Here is a 17,344-nt window from a genome sequence, read left to right as displayed (position 1 = left end):
CCAACTTAGCTGCCATATTCTCAACTTGCTGCAATTTCCCGATCAGAAATCGAGGGGATTCCAGCAGCAATGAGTTACAGTAATCCAATCTGCTCAGGATCAAACTCCTAACTACCAAGGGATGCACATGAACTGGTAGCAGGGGGAGAATCTTCCTCAAGATTCTTACCAGAGAGAAACAGGTCCCCAGAGTCTTGTTAACATGTGACTCCAAGGACAGCGTTTCATTAAATATAACTCCCAAGTTACGGATTGCCCCAACAGGTCGTAGTGGGGGGTCTGAGGGAAGAGGCCAGAAGTTGTCCGGGAGGGAAAGGGGAGACTTTCCCACCCGAGGTACAGAGGATTTCAGTTTTGTCTGCGTTGAATTGCAGTGAGTTAGTTCTCAGCCAACAAGCCACATTCTGCATACATGCGTGAAAATTCTCCAGGGAGGACGACTGCTCTCCCTCCAGTGATAAAATCAGCTGGGTGTCGTCTGCATAGTTTACCAAGCCTATGCCATAAGATTTTATAATATCCACCAGGGGACGCATGTAAACATTAAACAGAATGGGGCTTATTGCAGACCCCTGCGGTACACCATGCTGGCTTTTGGTGAACTTAGACTGAAAGGGGGGGGAGAGCTACGGCCTGGCTTCTATCCGAGAGATATGACTGGAACCATTTCAAAGCCAGACCGGTCACCCCCATTCCTTCCAACCGCTCCAGGAGAACCCTATGATTGACCGTGTCGAATGCGGCAGACAGATCTAGTAGGATCAAGATGGCATGATGACCCTTGTCTGCACGCAGATGAAGATCATCCAACACGGTCAAAAGGGCAGTCTCCGTCCCATGCCCCGGGCGGAAACCAAACTGGACCTCGTCCAGAAGGTTGTTTGCTTCAAGGAACTGGGAAAGTACTCGGCTCACATAGCGCTCAAGAATTTGGACTGGCTAAGGGAGGAGTGAGATAGGTCTATAGTTTTTAAGGCACTCCGGGTTGAGTGAAGGCTGTGAAAGTAATCGCGGCGCGCGCCCGCGCACATGCACTTTAGCTCTAGGCTGGCCTGGTAGCACTTTTTGGAGCCCTCTCAATAAGTTTCGCCAGACCAGCGCATGCGCTGGGTCAGGCGAGACCTAACAATGTCCTGAAAGAGCAGCTCATGCGTGGAGCAGTGAGGATTGAAGACTGTTCCATAGGCCGTGTAACTAGCTAATTGATTCATGATTACAGCCAGGGGGCATCAATGCAAATTGTGAGCACTGGACACGAGCATCGGCATGCAACCCCGAAGGCACGGACATGCTTGATTGGAAATCAATACTGTTGTCCTCTCATTGGGCATAGACCAAGTGGCGGGTAGCGAGGATTCCTGGGCCCTGAGTCTGCCCATTCTCCTGACTCCGCTGCTCATCAGAGTATTGAGACCTCTCTTATCCACAGGAACAGTGAAGAGGGTCCTTCTGACTGAAACTCCAGTGCCCCCAACTCCAGTGCCCACGGCACCCCTGACTCTCCTAATGACAGCCCTAGCACTCAGTGCCACTTGAGTGTAATTAACTTATGGCGCCGCCAAAAATTGCCACAATTAGCAAAGATCGGAACAAATAGCCTTACACATTTCCTTGTTGCTAAGGTAGAAGGAGCACCCAAATGGTAAAATATATTTTTTCTCTGGGAGTAACAAAAGCTATTGCAATCGAGCTGCAAGCACTGCTCCAGAATATTCTAGCAAGCAGGTATAGGGCACAATACTGTTCCCCGCTTCCGTGACTATGTTTAAAACAATAGCTTCCTTTGCCGTGAAGTACCCCACAGACAGCTGGTTTTATATGATACAATACCACACACACCAACGACTTCGCACACATCAGTTATTCATTTTCCTAACAAGTACCTTTTAGAGCTTAGACGAAATAAATAAATGGTGGCGTTACCCAGGGGCATCACAATGTGGAACCAGAAGAAAAAAACACTTTACCCATTTTTACCTTTGCACCACTGGAAAAAAAACTGTCAGCAATGCCACCAACATAATGATGGGCAGCTCCAACTCCAGTCAAGTGACCGCCACATTCATTTACACGGGGAAGGAGGGAGAAAAACACTCACATGATTCTAAGAAATCTGTTTCACAATTTACATGATGGCGGCGAAGTGCCTTGCATCCACTTTTAGGTCTCGCCTAGTGTTGCAGCGCCTGCACTGCACGCTTTGCGAGGCATGCTGTATTAGGGTATTTTAAGGTCTCGCCTACGCAGCACGCATGCGCTACTTAGGAGGAGACCTCTTGATATCGATTCGCTTTTTGGGCCAAAAACGTGCACGCGTTGCATTGCTGTCAATGGCAATGCGTGCACGTTTGGCGATTCCCTTGCGGGAGCGAGCTTTCAAACCATCTGTTTGTAATTAACAGATGGTTCCTGCTCGCTCCCGCAAGGGAAACAGGCGCAGGCCCCCTCCTCTCTCCCCTCCCCTTGCTGCCTCTCGTCAAACTTTTTTTTACTTTGAGTGCGAGGCGCGCACGCTTGTTTCTACTTCTACCCTCCTCCTCCTGCCAGTGTTTACCTCTAGTCCCTCCGCATTTCACTCTTTCCCTTAGTTACTGTTTCCTTGTTCTATCAGTCTATCTCAGTGTCCTCTCTTCCTCTCCTCGCCATTCGCTCCCCATTCCCTCTCTTCCTGTCCTTCTCTTTTTACTTTATCTCTCCTTCTCCTTTTTCTCTCTCCTTCTCTTTCTTCCATTCTAAATTTACTCCCCTACTCCTCCTTTTACCATTTTTTCATCACCCATTTCTCACCATGCCCTTCACTATTTTCTCTGCTTTTGACTTTCTGCTCCATCCGGCCCATTCTTTTGCTCGCACCCCTTCGCATTGTCCTCCTCTTCCATTCACTCTCTCGCTTCCTTTTCTGTGGGTCCCCTTCTTTCCGCCTCCCCCTGCCTTCGCTCTTTTCACTCCATATGTGTGCTTCAAGCACAATTGTAAAAGTTCACTTCAATTAGTGACCCTTCTGAAGCTGGTTGTGAAACAGCAACGTCTCCTTAAATTAAACTGAATTGGATGGAAACAAACAAACATTTGCGCACACTGTATAAACCCACGTTAGAGCGGGGCTCGGTGGCGCCAGGCTAGAGAGGGATGACAGCTCTTGAAGGCCATAGAGAGACCGCTGTCATTAGGGCTGGTTAGGGTGGGACATCGCGGGGAGGGCTGAGATGTGGAGGCAGACTACGCTCATTCTCTGTTGAGGATGCAGGACCTTGGGGTACTGCAGATTAGCATGGTATGCATTGCGGGGTTGCAGCAAGGAGGTGGGCTGAGTTACATGATAACGTGCTGGGACAGTATGGCAGGGAGATGGCTATGTGAGGGCAGGATGCCCTTGTAAGTTAAATACTTCTCACGTCTCACAATCCTCAAAATTCGAGAACTCTATATGTCTGTAAAAGATCAACTACATATTTACAAATAAAATATAAAAAAAGTACCAAACTTTGTCAGTAACTGCTAACTGTATTTTTAATTACGCTGAACGCGTGAGAGAAACATCAGAAAGCTGAGCAAATTTCGCGCCATTTTTAAAAATTATTACCTGTTACAGTGAGCAAAGCATGGGAGCATGAATCCTTTTTCCCGGCGTGCACAATGGCTTCCAGCTTCATACAATCTCAGAATTCTTTTTTGGAACTGCGCATGCGCGACGTAACCAGCTTCGCAAAAACAAGGGACGGCGTGAAACGGGTATAGTGAACTGCGCAGTAGTCGGCACACCGGAAAAGGTCGGGTTGTGAAGCATTGCGCTTCCGGTGTGATCCAGGTTAGAGCTTCTGTTTGTAAATTCCTAATTGTAAGCGGAGCGCAGTACAGAAGCGGGAGTGTGGGACAAAAAAACGGTATGAAGAAAAGAGGTGTGTGGCACGCGCTATAAATATTAGCTCGTCCCTCATTAAAAGCTAAACCTTAGTAAACTGCTGTTTTTGTTAGGAGGCCAATCTCCTCCTGGATGAAGTATTTTTATACGAACAACGTTGCTAGCAAAATTGCACCCCTGCGTAAAAACAGTTAAAAACCATTTATCCTTCGACACAAATGCTCCTCGTAAGAGAGAGAGGGCTTCCAGTGGAAACAATGACCCGGCGAGAAGGAAATAATGCATCTGAAAAGAACCAGAGACACCAGGACCCAATGCCCCGCGAAACAGCTAGCCCTTAAAAATGTGTATTTTCCACATAGGATTCACACGGAAAAGAAAGCTGCCCTGAAAACTAAGTTCTGAATTTCTGCTCTTGACCATTTATGAAACAAGCATTGGCATAGCCAATAGGTCTCGCCTTTGGGACCTGATAAGTGTTTAGCCACGCAACAGCTGATGCTGTTGCACTAAGGATATTGTGCTGGATAACTAAACACTTATAAGGTCCCAAAGGCGAGACCTATTGGCTATGCTAATGCTTGTTTAGAAGTGGTGTGGAAGCCCAGCCCATATTTTTCATTGGCTGGTGTCATCGTCCATGGTAAATCCTGGCTTCCGATTGATAGTGAGGCTTCTTAGTCCCTCGTTGTTACCGCCCTGTCTCCTTTTGGGCCCGCCCATCAGGGCTGGATCTTTTATTTGCAGCATTACACTGTCTCCTTCATTAGTCGGTAAACACTATATTTTTTACACAATGGCAACAGCTTGTTTTTCAAAGTTGGCAGGTCTTTTGAAAGACTACTAATCCATTAGGTTTTAACTCTGGACAAACTGCCATCATCGTGCTCGCACGGACATTAAAACACTAATATTCCGAGATCGTGCCCGAACAATTCTAGCACTGGTGACGCGCAGTGCTACATACACGACTATCAGCAAGTCGCCACCACGCATACGTCTGTGTACGGAGCTGGAGACATTGACGCACGTGTTCTCGGCAGAAGAACGGCCCCGAAGCTGGGGCTGGCCGTCATGTCACCACTGAGCGGCAGTGAGGCACTGTTAAGTGCACTAAAATTTGGCTCCCATACCTCCTGTCTCAACCGGGAGAGTTATATACAGACACAGCGTGCATAGTGAACATAGGAGAGGGACTAGCATGATGCGACACAGTTACAGAGTGCCTAGAGCAACAGGCTCTAATATTGTCAGCTATTGACCATATCAAAGTCATGAAAACCCTTGCTCAGTCCTGCCAAGTACCACGCATCAGGCATTAGACTACCGCATTTCAGTGTGGTGATCCGCATCACCGCACTGAAATGGAAAGTCACGCATTATAGCGCCTCCTCAGCTGTCAAATCAGGAGCGCTAACCGGTCCAAAAGCTGATGTGGAGGCGCGGTAATGGTGTATGTTGCTGAGTACTAAGGCAGGTTTTTTAGGGGCTGGCTCAGTTGCTGGTACTACAATCTAACATTCACCCAGTACACGGAGCACCACGGCATTTCTCTTACAATTTAGTGAGGTCTTTATAGGCGGGTCCGCCTGCCACCCAAGGCGCAGTCCTGAGAAGGTTTTAGCTGGCACTGCTCGCACTGTGGTAAGAAATGTAATCATGAAGTGAGTCCGCTACCTGATCAGAGTCGACACACCCACACCTGCAGCAGAGTGAACCTGGTCGCTGGGAGTGCTTCCTCAGCTACAGCCAGCCCAAATCACACCAGCAGCCCTCATATTCAATCATGCCGGGCACCGGAGTTGCCATGTGCGAGGCCGCCCGAGTCCGAGTTGCGGGCTGCAGCTACCAGTAAGTGTGCAGCGTTGCAGCTGCAAAGAAATAAGTGCCTGTGATGTGTTAACTCACTGACTCTAATGCTTGCTGCTAATAGAAATTATAACGAGCAATGCAGGATAGCGGCCTTACTTCCAGATCTTTAAGGCATGCTGTTTCTATCTGGTTTGACCGAGGGAAGGATTTTCTGTGGCCCGCCCTCACCCTCTTCAGTGGAAGGAGAGGGATTCGGTCAACAGAAGCGCCGCGTGTAGAGCTTTCGAAACAAAGAAGTGTTAATTATCTGGGAGGCACAAAAATTTATTTTCTGGACACAGAATTGAAAGATTGCAAGGTTAAGCACACTGCAGCTCAGAAACTGCTGTCGGATGGGTTCTTGTACAGGCACATACAAGTATAAATGTGAAATAAAATGGCCTTTAAGAATTTAAATGTAAACTTACCTAGTTTGCCCTTAGGCGTATTATTTATTTATTTTTTACAACGTAGCCGCATTATGACACAATGGAATAGACTGCTTTCTGTATTTAAGCACCATATGTGAATAAAATGGGGTGATTGTCATTCAGAGATCTATGTACAAAGATGACTGCTTAGAGAGGCGCTAAATTCTTTTTTTAATAGTTCCCAAATCTCTTAATGGTGCAAAATGGCTACTCCGCAGTAAACAACCAGTAACAATTCTACATGATTTGGTGTTCTCTTACTAAAATGCAGAGGAAACAAGCTATACATACGTTTAAAGACAATTCTTAAGAGTTGTGATGTCAAACTAAGACATTTCACTAGCAGTGGTTGGGCCAAACATGGAGAAACATTCACTATAACAATTTTGGTGGGTTATTTGTGAAACCCCTCTCACTACATAGTGCCAATATTGGCAACACTCCCCATCCCCCATACAGCAATCTCCTGGAGAAATAAACAGACAAGACACCTTCTTTGTGGAGAAAATTGCTGCAGGTTTATTTGGATAACAAATATGCCTACATGGTGGGTTATCTTACAGGCGATCCCAGGGCAGGCAGCCCCTCGCTGCCTGCCCACCTGATGAACCAAATTACACCGTGACCATAGCCAATCGGTGTTTACCATATTTGGGGAAAGGAATAACCCCTTCCACCGGTGGATCGCCAGTCCACCCCATTACTCACGCCCCCAGAAGGGGGGCGAAGCATTCCAGGCAACCCCCGGTTGCTCAGGTCCACAACCGCCCGTAGGACTAACGGGGGCCGTCACTCCTCCAGGGTCCAATGTGAGGACTTCCCTGGGGATTTTGGCCTTTGCACTCTTGCTGTGCTCGTGCAGAGGGTACCCCATTGTACCGTACAGCCTCTGGATCGCCCTGTAACTCCGCCTGCAACACAAAATAATAAGCTAGAGCAAACTCTCCCTCCCACACCCTGCCTGTACGCCGGGTAAGCTGTAGGGAGGGAAACGGCGTCAGGGTTGTGGGCAAAGAGGACGCCAAGTGGGCAGGAGAGGTATTTGTACCTCGCCCCCGGCCCACTCCTGCCCGGATGTGACCCTAGGGGGTCCCCAACACTGGGCAGCTGCCTCGTGTACCCTCATGTGGCACTAAGGTGGCCACCCTCTTAGGAGGGTCCCCTTCGAGGACCCGGGGCAGCCTGCATGATAGAAGTTGTTTCACTTACGCTATAAACGTGGTAGTGCTTCCTTTACCGTCTTACAGTGGATGGATGTTTAAAGAATGATACCCCCAGGATTGCGACATTAGGCAGGAATAGTGGTGCTGACTGGGAAGCCTTAAGGAGCAGATAGATGCATACAGGTGCCTGAGATGTGCTGCTTTGTTTTAACTTTAGCAGAGTTAATGGACGCAAACTGAACTTTTGCAGTAAATATTCCCTGTATCAGTAGGGAAAAGACCCCAAAGCCTTTTTTGGTAAACTAATTCTTGTCTGCTCAAAAAAGCGCTTAGCAGTGTCCATATTTTCAGTCTCGGGGAGAGGACGAGTGAGTGCAGGCTGACCACGAAGTGGAGGACAAACACGCACAGGTAAATGAGATTCAGGTGGTTGGTTGAGCCACCGAAAACGCATAGGGGGGCATTAAGATTTCCTGGCTCTGCTCTGTCAATCACACTAGTGGCAAGGTATTTCTCACCTAATTTCATTTAATTTAGTCAGAGCCACATCATCATGCTGAGCCTGTAAGTTACAGCTCTGCTCACAGTTCTGTACCAGACCGTGTTCAGCAGTCTCGAACTTTGCCAGATTGTTAGTTGAGGTTCGGGATCTGCAGCTGTGGTGCACTAGTTCTTCACAAGCTCTTTCACTTCAATAAACCAGTAAAACATTACCAGCCGTTTGGCATTCATTTTTAACTACGAGGTCCTCCTGCAAAGTTAGTGCCCTTCCATTCCTGGTATTCTGGAGCAGTTTTAAGATTTTCTTAGAGTTTCTTGTTGCTCAAATGGTTGTCTTTTCTGATATGTCTATGTTTCCCTTGTCTTCATTGCTTAGTTTTGTTCACAAGAAAGTGTCACTCATAGTCATTGAATGTCACTCATAAGTACACTGACATTATGAAAATGTCACACATAAGCAATCTAAAACCTTGGCAGCTATGCTTGTTTTATAAATGTTGTCATCTGCAAACAGTGGAATAACACTTTGTCATGTCAGCAAAACGTGTAGATTTATATTCCTTGGAGGAAGATAAAACTCTTGATACATCTTAACTTGGTCATTAATCAAACTAACAGAGCGGGCAATGAAATCTGACTCTGCTCTGGTTCACAGACTCATGTTATTTACTGAAAGTTGTACTTTAGCTTTACAGAAGACACAGTTCACTGAAAGCAATTTGCTCCTCTAAAATCCAAAATTTCCAAGATGGCCGTTCTATAGCGTAGTCCGTGATTGGGTGTGAGGTTAGGCACAAGTGATAGGCCAAACGTCAGAGCTTGATTTACATATTTGGAGGCCCGAGCTATTATCTGTTTTCATTGTGAAACCTGGCAATTTGCGAATTGGTAGTGTGCATTTTATACATTGTATGCCACACCCTTAGAGCATTTAGTGCCCTCTCTTTATATTCCCACACCATCTCCCCTAAATTAAAAATAAATCATCCACCCTCAGTTTACAAGAACATGTAACAGAGTCATTTATAAAGCAGTGAGCGGTGTGTACTGGGGAAGCGGAGGTGGCTCATCACTGAGGTCACGTGCAGAGTGCGTCCGTCACTCATGTACCTTGGGGAAGGTCTGAGACAGGAGCCGGTAATTGCCCCAGCAGGGCATCCCCTGAAAAGGGGAGCGAGTTCCCAGAGATCCGGGTCCCAAAGGGGGCGGCAGGAGATGCTAGGGACCGTTTATCTGGTACTTTCGCTGATGCTTACCCCCTCCGGGCATTGGAAGAGGCTCGCGGCTGGCACTCCTCTGAGTGCAATGGCTGAGGTGAGGTAATGGCGCCTCATAACCCAATTCAGACTACTGTCCTCCTGCTTTTTAAATTAATTGCATTTTGTTCTTTCACTTTAATTACCTACGTTTCGAAGCGGAGAAGTATGACAACTTATAGCAGGCGTTTGTTGAATGATTTACATGCCACATATTTTTCGTATCGCGGACGTTTCTAGGCTCTTAGATCCATAGGTGATTTTTGTTGCCTCTTCCACATTTATCATGCGCTCTAATGCGGGTGCACCCACGGGCTTGGGAAGAGGATTGCATTGTGACTGGCTGTGCTTTGGAAGTGGCTTGAGTTGTGGATGGATTTGCCAGGACACAACTCCTAAACAAGCATTTGCAATGCAATAGGTCTCGCATTTACGTGAGTTTAAGCTAATGGCATTGTAAATGACAATTCCCTTTTATTTCGTTTTAAAAAACAAAAATAAAAGGCATTGTTATGTGCAATGTCACTAGCTCAATCTCGCGTAAATGCGAGACCTATTTCACAGTGCAAATGATTGTTGTGGTAATGTTAGTGCTTGCGTTTTTGGGTAGCTGTGTTTTCGTCATTTGATATTCATGTGTATTTAGCATGCAATGCTTGTTTTGTTTTACCGTGGATTGTGGGAGCACGCAAGCAAACATATTTTTGGGTCTCAGAAAGTGCACATTTCGTAGTACTCGCTGGCACTGAAGTGAGCTACTTTGTTTTCAGATGTGCTCCTTATGAAAGCGCAGACTGTCATCACTGACAGTGAAGTTAGCCAGTGGTTGAAGAGGGCCAACCCATTGATTCATGCTGTAAACTGTAGTGGGCACAAGAAACATGTGACTGACAATAAAAGACCAATCGATGATGAGGGCTGACTGAATGCCGCTATAGGAAAGTATATTATATATATAATTGTATTAAAATCAAAAGGTCTTGGTAAATCCCAGACCTGATAAGCACTGACAAAGCCAATAGGTCTCTCCTACAGGAGAGCTATTGGCTTTGTCAATTTCTTTTAGCCATGTTGTACAGCAGTGTGGCTGGTGTGCAGCATGGCAAAATGTTAGAAGAAAAGAAAAGTGCCATGACTTGGCCAGCACTGACCGTGAGGGCAGATATTTGTTTTCATAGTATGGGATTATTCGCTGCCTACACAAAAGAATATATATATATTTTACGTCCAAGCTGAAGTTCACTGTGTTGGTGCTGCATGAAGACATTGCCAAAGAGGCCATGCAGAGCAGGGATAGCAGTGCCATCTTCAACATTGTAGCCTATTGAAAACCGACTTTTGGGCACTTTTCCTCTGGCGGGATAGGGGGAGGCAAGCAATGAAGCAGTGGGGTTGGGTGGTGGACTATGCAAGTGACCGCGAGGTAGGGGCAGAGGAGGACCGAACAAACCACAACACAGGAGGAGGTTGGGCAGCAGTGTGAGAAGCAATGCGAGTGTAGAAAGGGAGTAATGAGATGCAAGTAATGGAAAAAAATGACATCTCTGAAAGTGGCAGGCAATGTAAGGGCACTGGGAAAGGGAAGCAGTACTTGAGCCATGCTCCAGGATAGGGACAAATACCCAAAGAGGAAATTAAGCTGTCACTCACTTAAGCAAGGAAACAAGAGTGAAGATGAAGCCAAACACTGGTAAGCAATGAGTGGGTTCTAAGAACTGTAAGGTAAACAAAATTTCTTGTGACATCACATGCGGCGGTGTCTCAGGTATAACCTAAAGTACAGGGTATGAGAGTTGTGGAGATTGGGTAAACTGTCAAAGAGGCAAAGGTGCCTGCCAAACAAACTTGAGGCCATAAAGCAATGGACTGTACCCCATCACATTTAGGGCCGCTAGGGTGGAAGCAGGAGAGTGTTTAGGAACGGGGCAGGGATCTGTCCTTTATGAGAGGAAACAGCCTTTACCACACACCCTTAACCACACAGGACTGTTACCACACAGTCTTTACCACACAGGTAAGTACCACACAGGTAAGTATTTGTGCCTTTATTACACAGTACTTTACCATAAAGCTAAGTATTTTTTTTAAATAACATACTTTCTATGTTATATAAAAACTTGTGATTTTAGGGTTTAGGGACAGGTAGAGGTAAATGAAGGTAACGGTTACTTTAGGGTTCAGGGTTGGGTAGAAATAACAGTGCATGGGTGACTTGAGGGTTCAGGGGTGGGTAGAGGTAAAGAGAGAGGAGGGTGACTTGAGGGTACAGGGGTGGGCAGAGGTAATGGGAGGGGACAGAGATTTGAGGGTTCAGGGGAGGGTAGCGGTAAAGGGAGTGGGTGGGAGGGCGACTTGAGTGTTCAGGGGTGCATTGAGGTAAAGGGAGGCAAGGGTGATTTGAGGGGTCAGAAGTGGGAAGAGGTAGAGGGAGGGGAGGGTGGCTTAAGTGCTCAGAGGTGGGTAGAGGGAGGCGAGGGTGACTTGAGGGTTCAGGGGTGGATTGAGGTAAAGGGATGCAAGGGTGATTTGAGGGCTCAGAGGTGGTTAGAGGTAGAGGGAGGCGAGACTAAGTTGAGGAGTCAGAGGTGGGTAGGGTTAAAGGAAGGTGAGGGTGACTTGAGGGTTCTGGAATAGGTAGATGTAAAGGGAGACAAGGGTGACTTGAGGGTTCAGAGGTGGGTAGAGGTAGAGGGAGGTGAGGGTGATTTGAGGGCTCAGAGGTGGATAGAGGTAGAGGGAGGTGAGGGTGACTTGAGGGTTCAGGGGTGGATTGAGGTAAAGCTAGGCAAGGCTGATTTGAGGGCTCAGAGGTGGGTAGAGGTAGAAGGAGATTAGGGTGAGTTGAGGAGTCAGGGGTGCGTAGGGGTAAAGGGATGCAAGGGTGACTTGAGGGTTCTGAGATGGGTAGAGGTAAAAGGGTTTAGGGTGACTTGAGGGTTCAGGGGTGGGTAGGGGTAAAGGGAGGCGAGGGTGGCTTGAGGATTCCGAGGTGGGTAGAAGTAAAAGGGTTGAGGGTAACTTTTCCACAACACCACCAAACAATCACAGAACCAAGTGTAGCTCTCAGGCATGAACATATACTGCTTCACCTGCCCATCTCACTACCAGTGGCAAATCACTTGGATTAACCCTCGACACGGACCTTGTCTTTAAAGAAGAAATTGCTAGCAAAACAAAGACAACTCTGTAGCAGTTCTTACTTATGTAACAAGTGAAACCCTTTCTTCTAGAAACAGACTTTAAAACAATAGAGCAAGGCCTCATCCTCTCACAGCTTAATGGAGGCATTGCTCTGCTACGTCGCCTACCCAGCATAATTCTGGTATCCTTCAAAGGCATCATATCACCACAGTACACTTGGTCAACAGCCTCTGAAGATTCAACCACATCACACCTACCCTGAAGGAAGCTGATTGGCTTCCAATCTAGGGATGATTCATTTCAATATCCCCCTCCCCAACCCTCTCTCCTTCAGGCTGAAACCAGTAGCTGGCTTCTTTTGAAGTTGGCTGCCTGAGGTGACTGTCCCTCTCCTTTTTCCATGTTATATCACTAAGATAACAAAACTGTGCATGATCAAGGCCACACACTCAAAGAAAGACTTCCCTGCTCAGAAGTAAAGACAATAACCATGCGCAGTAGGCCAAAAGTGGCAAAATCACAGTAATTTGTTAACCAAAAAACGAGCAAGCAAATCAGCTAAGGTTTCAGGAATTACTTTGGAGGACCGCGTTCTCAGTGACATTTCAGAAGGTTGACCATTGGAGTTAGCTCACAAATGCTCCCATGCTCTTTAAATGTCAAGGTCACCAGGCCGCAAACCATCGATCGCAGTGGTGAATAATTTTTTTATTTAAGAGAGTCTAGCAAAAGTTAAAAGAGACTCAAAGATGCCATATGTATAGGTGGCAAAAGTAGGATTATAACCATGCAGGCCTACAAGCTTGACTAGGATCCTGATTGTGTACATTACTTTGAGTGTGCAGAGTCTGAACAAAATACTAACAAGTTGTACAACCATTTTTAATTTTCTATTGTCATCACTTTAGAAATCCACTTATGACATCACCGCAATTTCAATAATGTTGCTGCGTTATTGGGAGCATGTGCTACCTAACTTGGCAATCATTATAGTCTTGAGAATAACAGTCTCAACATTTCACAGGGTGACCTCATAGGAAGATAAAGGCACCAACCAAGCATGTGCAGTTTTAAGAAATAGATGTCCTTTTTGCAAAGTTGCACACCTCCCAACATCAGACTGGGACAAAAAATAGGCCCAAGCACGAAAATAAATCAGATAGTCAAAAAACAAATGGCACACATTTGCAAATCAGGCCTGTTTTAAACTTATACAGACAAGCTGTATATGTTTTTCACAATGTATGGGAGACTGCATGGATCTGTGCTTGCTGCAGGCAATGTTTGTTTTAATATCTGAACTCAATAGTAAAAACCAGTCCATCTGGTTATAAAACCAGCCAAAAAACTGCTAGAAGCCTACACACTGATCTGCCAGCCCATCGGGCATTGCCTGATTGCCCTATAGACCAGACCAACCCTGACACCTCTCAAAAATGTAGCATGGGTTGAGCACAAAAGCAGAGGTCCCAAATGCAGATTAGTACATGTATTGCTGCACCTTAACAAAGATAGTCGTAAAGGGAGTACTGTGCACTAGTAAGAAAGAATAGAGCTGCAGTAGCTGCATTAATCTGTGTCTTAACTGTATTAAGGGCCCCCGGGCAAAGCAGTGTTCTGGACCCTACTTACACAACAACTCACAGAAATAAAAATGTTTAACGGAAAATTTGTGTTCAATTCTGGTCTGATAGGGCCCTTATGCTCGTGTGGCCCCCGGGCAACTGCCCAGCGTGCCCATGCGTTAAGACGCCACTGATCTTAAGGAGCTTCCGAAGGGTCAAATGGCATGCACCATCTTTCGCTGAGGCAACAGTCTTACAACACCAGATACTTTTGCAGTTAAAAATGAACTGATCTTTGTCCATAACAAGGTCCGCTGTTAAAAAAAATCAATATGTCCTAATGCTAGTGATTAGGAAGTGTGCAGAAGTGTCTGTGAGAGGGCAGTATTTCTGCATAAAGTAGAATGCGAGAGAACTGCTAATCGAAAAGAGCTTTCTATTCATAAATTTCCATTTAGTGAAGCTAATAATGGAACCTAATCATATGCAGTGAGGCAGCTGTAAACAAGCAGGCAGCTGGCCATAATTCCTTTAACACAGCCTGTCACTGGACACTAACCCAGTAAGGTTATTAGCCAGACCATACCTACCTGTAATTTACCCCCGGTTCCAGGCCTGGATTACCAAATAGGAATGTTAGGGACCAGTCTATAGGCCCCACTCCTTTTAGGGGCCCCGTGATAACAGATCAAAACAATATTGATTTGATCTTGAAAGAAAATTACAATCAAGCTTTCTTCAATATTGTTTCAAAAATTTTGAAAAAAAAGTATCAACTCAAAGATTCGAAAACTTAACATTAAAGACTATATAGAGAAAATACTGCATTAATGTAATGTACACATTAACAACTTAGGGGTCGATTATGATCTTGTTAGGAAGGCCTCCAGACCTGTTCCGGAACAAGCAAATCTGATTCAGAGCCTATGTTTCCCACCAAATCTTCCCCCGTTCCGAAGACCAAGTACGATGCGAAGATCTCGTCCGCGTCGACTGAATTGTTTCCAAACCCGATCCTACCAGTCCGACTTGTTCGCAGCCAGATCGTGCCGCTCAATGGAGCCGGCTTCCGAATGAACGAGTATGATGCACGATTCGGACAGCCGTATCAACTCGGTCTCAGCGAGACGAAACGGCTGTGGGAATCGGACTTCAGGGGCCTGTAGCAGACCCTCCTTCACCCGGGGCCCTCCGAATCGGTCCCATGGGGGCACCCATAGGTCCCCCCTTTCCAAGCATGCACAGTCTGGCAGGCACCATGGGGTGCCTGCCACAGGGTGTACGCTTTTCCCCACCCACCCCTTTTTGCTATGGGAGTCTGTGTACGCATTTGGTATACAGGCTCCCATAGAGTTCAATGGGAGTCAGAGCGAACCAAGTCCGTCACCATACGGGTGCATCGGAATCAGTTGCTCGGACTCACGGAGCGCAATTCGCAAGGAAAGCCCTCTGGACTGAGTCATACGGAGGGCTTTCCTAACAAGATCATAATTGGCCCCTTAAAGTACATAAACCAGAGACATCAAATTCACAGAACAATTTGTCTCTTAAAGGCTCATCTTCTGACAGCTGTCAGTTTGTAAATAAAATCCAGTGTATTGGTATTAAGAGATAATTTGCGTGGGGGGGGCCCAGAAATTTTAACTGCCTAGGGACCTTCACAGGGCTTAATCCGACATTGCCCGATTCCAACCTCCAGGCTCTGTTATGTCTCTCAGAATCTATAGTGAGTTCTTGTGACTCTTGGCCTAAGAATTCGAGTGCCTCAGCTGCCTCCTAAATTTTTTCACATGTACTGTGTGTTCCGAAGGGCTTGGTTGTACACATCTTCCAACAAACTCTGGTGCTGCGCTCCAAGCGCCAAATAGGGCGACACCCCTTACATACAGAGTAGAATACTAGGCCTACGTGAAATTTATGTTAAAACTGTGTAATGTCAAGTACTATCAGTAATTTTGCAGTATGCTTGTTATGCGAAATTCCAGAAATTATGATATTATGCATTTCGCCTAATTACACAGAGTTGACACAAAAAGTTCAAGTAAGCCCAAGCAAAGAATGTGAATGACCAGAACATGAACCGTTTCTGTTCATGGTGGTTTTATTTTTGGCCAAATATTTTTAGCATAAAATGTGTCCTCGCATCCATTTTAATATTAAAATACAGCTTTACAAAATTGTACATAATTTAATGTAGTTATTCCAAAATTCTTACAAATATGCAAAAGCAAATTACTTTTATTTCACACGCCCCCACACGTGAGCTCCAAGGTTAGACTGCCTCCAGACTGAATCTCATTGATCACAGTCAAGACTGTGGGCCAACAATTATTTTTCTGTTGTGCGATCAATTTTAAGCCAATTCTTGTACCCGGACAGAAACTCCTTAGGAGTGGAGAAATAAGGCTACAAGCCTCATTTCCAGTTTCACAGCTGGGCTGCTTATCCACTTGGGCAAAGGAGACCACTCCTCCGGATGCTCCATGGTGATGCGTCTCCCAAATGTTGCATTTTCAGATGTGCAGCTGTACCTTTTGGCTGAAAGAGTGTTTACAGTCAAGGTCGGTGCATTTTGCCAAAATCACACCGTGCCAGCTGGTAAGCCTGCCATTTCAAGGGGGCATGACTGCCCGGCCTGTATTTTTCACATTTTCAAAAGACAAACCTTGAAAGAGGCGATTTTTTTCTTGTACGTTGTAAAGCTAGTATATTTGATATTCTGGGAGTTTTCTCCTAGTTGAAGCCTCTTTTCTTAAAAGGGACTACTGGTCAGTCATAACTAAGGCATGCCTTTTGATGCCAGATCCACAACTGGTTATCCAGCTAGGAGGTTTCTTCCCTGCTATCCCCTGAGCTCCCAATGAGGCTGGCAGGTAGGAAAGCTCATTTTTGGCAGATGCACTGATACCACCAATCTCAAAATAACACCCTAATATTTCTGTTTCTCCACCTGGTTCTCCATCATTGCTTCCCTTGTGCTGGATGTGGAAACTGGTTTGAAGGTTCATAGGATAATCAGGGCTCCAGCTGTCATCTGCACCTCTGGTGCCCTGAAGCACCCAAACCCGAGCCTTTGCCACTTGATGGAGAGGTAGAATGGTACAAGTCCTGCTTGGGTGGGGCGGGGAGATGATATGGACTAAACACAAAATTCCATAAATATGCAATAATAATGAATACATCCATGTGCATCCAATGTTTTTACTTTACACTAAAAGTCTTTTAATCACCCCACACAGCAAATACTGCAGAGCAACATTGTCAAATACTAAGGAAAAAATAACCATACGTATGGGCTGATGTTCTAATATGCCACCTCCTGTCTACAATGTTTGATGCAGGGTTTTTTACAAAGTTCCAACACCCGCCTCCTGTTGTTAACATCAGTTTTAGACGATGGAGCAAAGGATCCAGTTAACTCGGCCTAACAAACCATTTAATAAAAGAGGCCGGTAGGTATCTCTCCCCTGAAGGTGACAGGAGTAAAGTTCTGTCCCTTCCACCAGACATTAATGCTGCTGCCACTGTTAGGCTCTCTCAGGCAGGCGGAGGGATCACAGTATCTCTCTATATG

The 17,344-nt window shown here is 46.0% G+C and overlaps 1 protein-coding gene and 1 non-coding gene across 2 annotated transcripts in view; one reads left to right on the top strand and one right to left on the bottom strand.

Moving 5' to 3' along the window:
• The window catches only part of LOC146833288 (inactive dipeptidyl peptidase 10-like), a 574,623-nt gene that overhangs the window by 383,079 nt on the left and 174,200 nt on the right, over positions 1 to 17,344 (bottom strand). The window lies entirely within an intron of this gene.
• Positions 8,863 to 9,171, top strand: LOC146833289 (Nuclear RNase P). The gene has a single exon (XR_014960953.1).

This window comes from Triturus cristatus, chromosome 4_2, assembly GCF_964204655.1.
Source record: "Triturus cristatus chromosome 4_2, aTriCri1.1, whole genome shotgun sequence".
Taxonomy (NCBI): domain Eukaryota; kingdom Metazoa; phylum Chordata; class Amphibia; order Caudata; family Salamandridae; genus Triturus; species Triturus cristatus.
The sequence above is the reverse complement of the archived record's forward strand: the minus strand, read 5'-3'. Positions and strand labels throughout refer to the sequence as shown.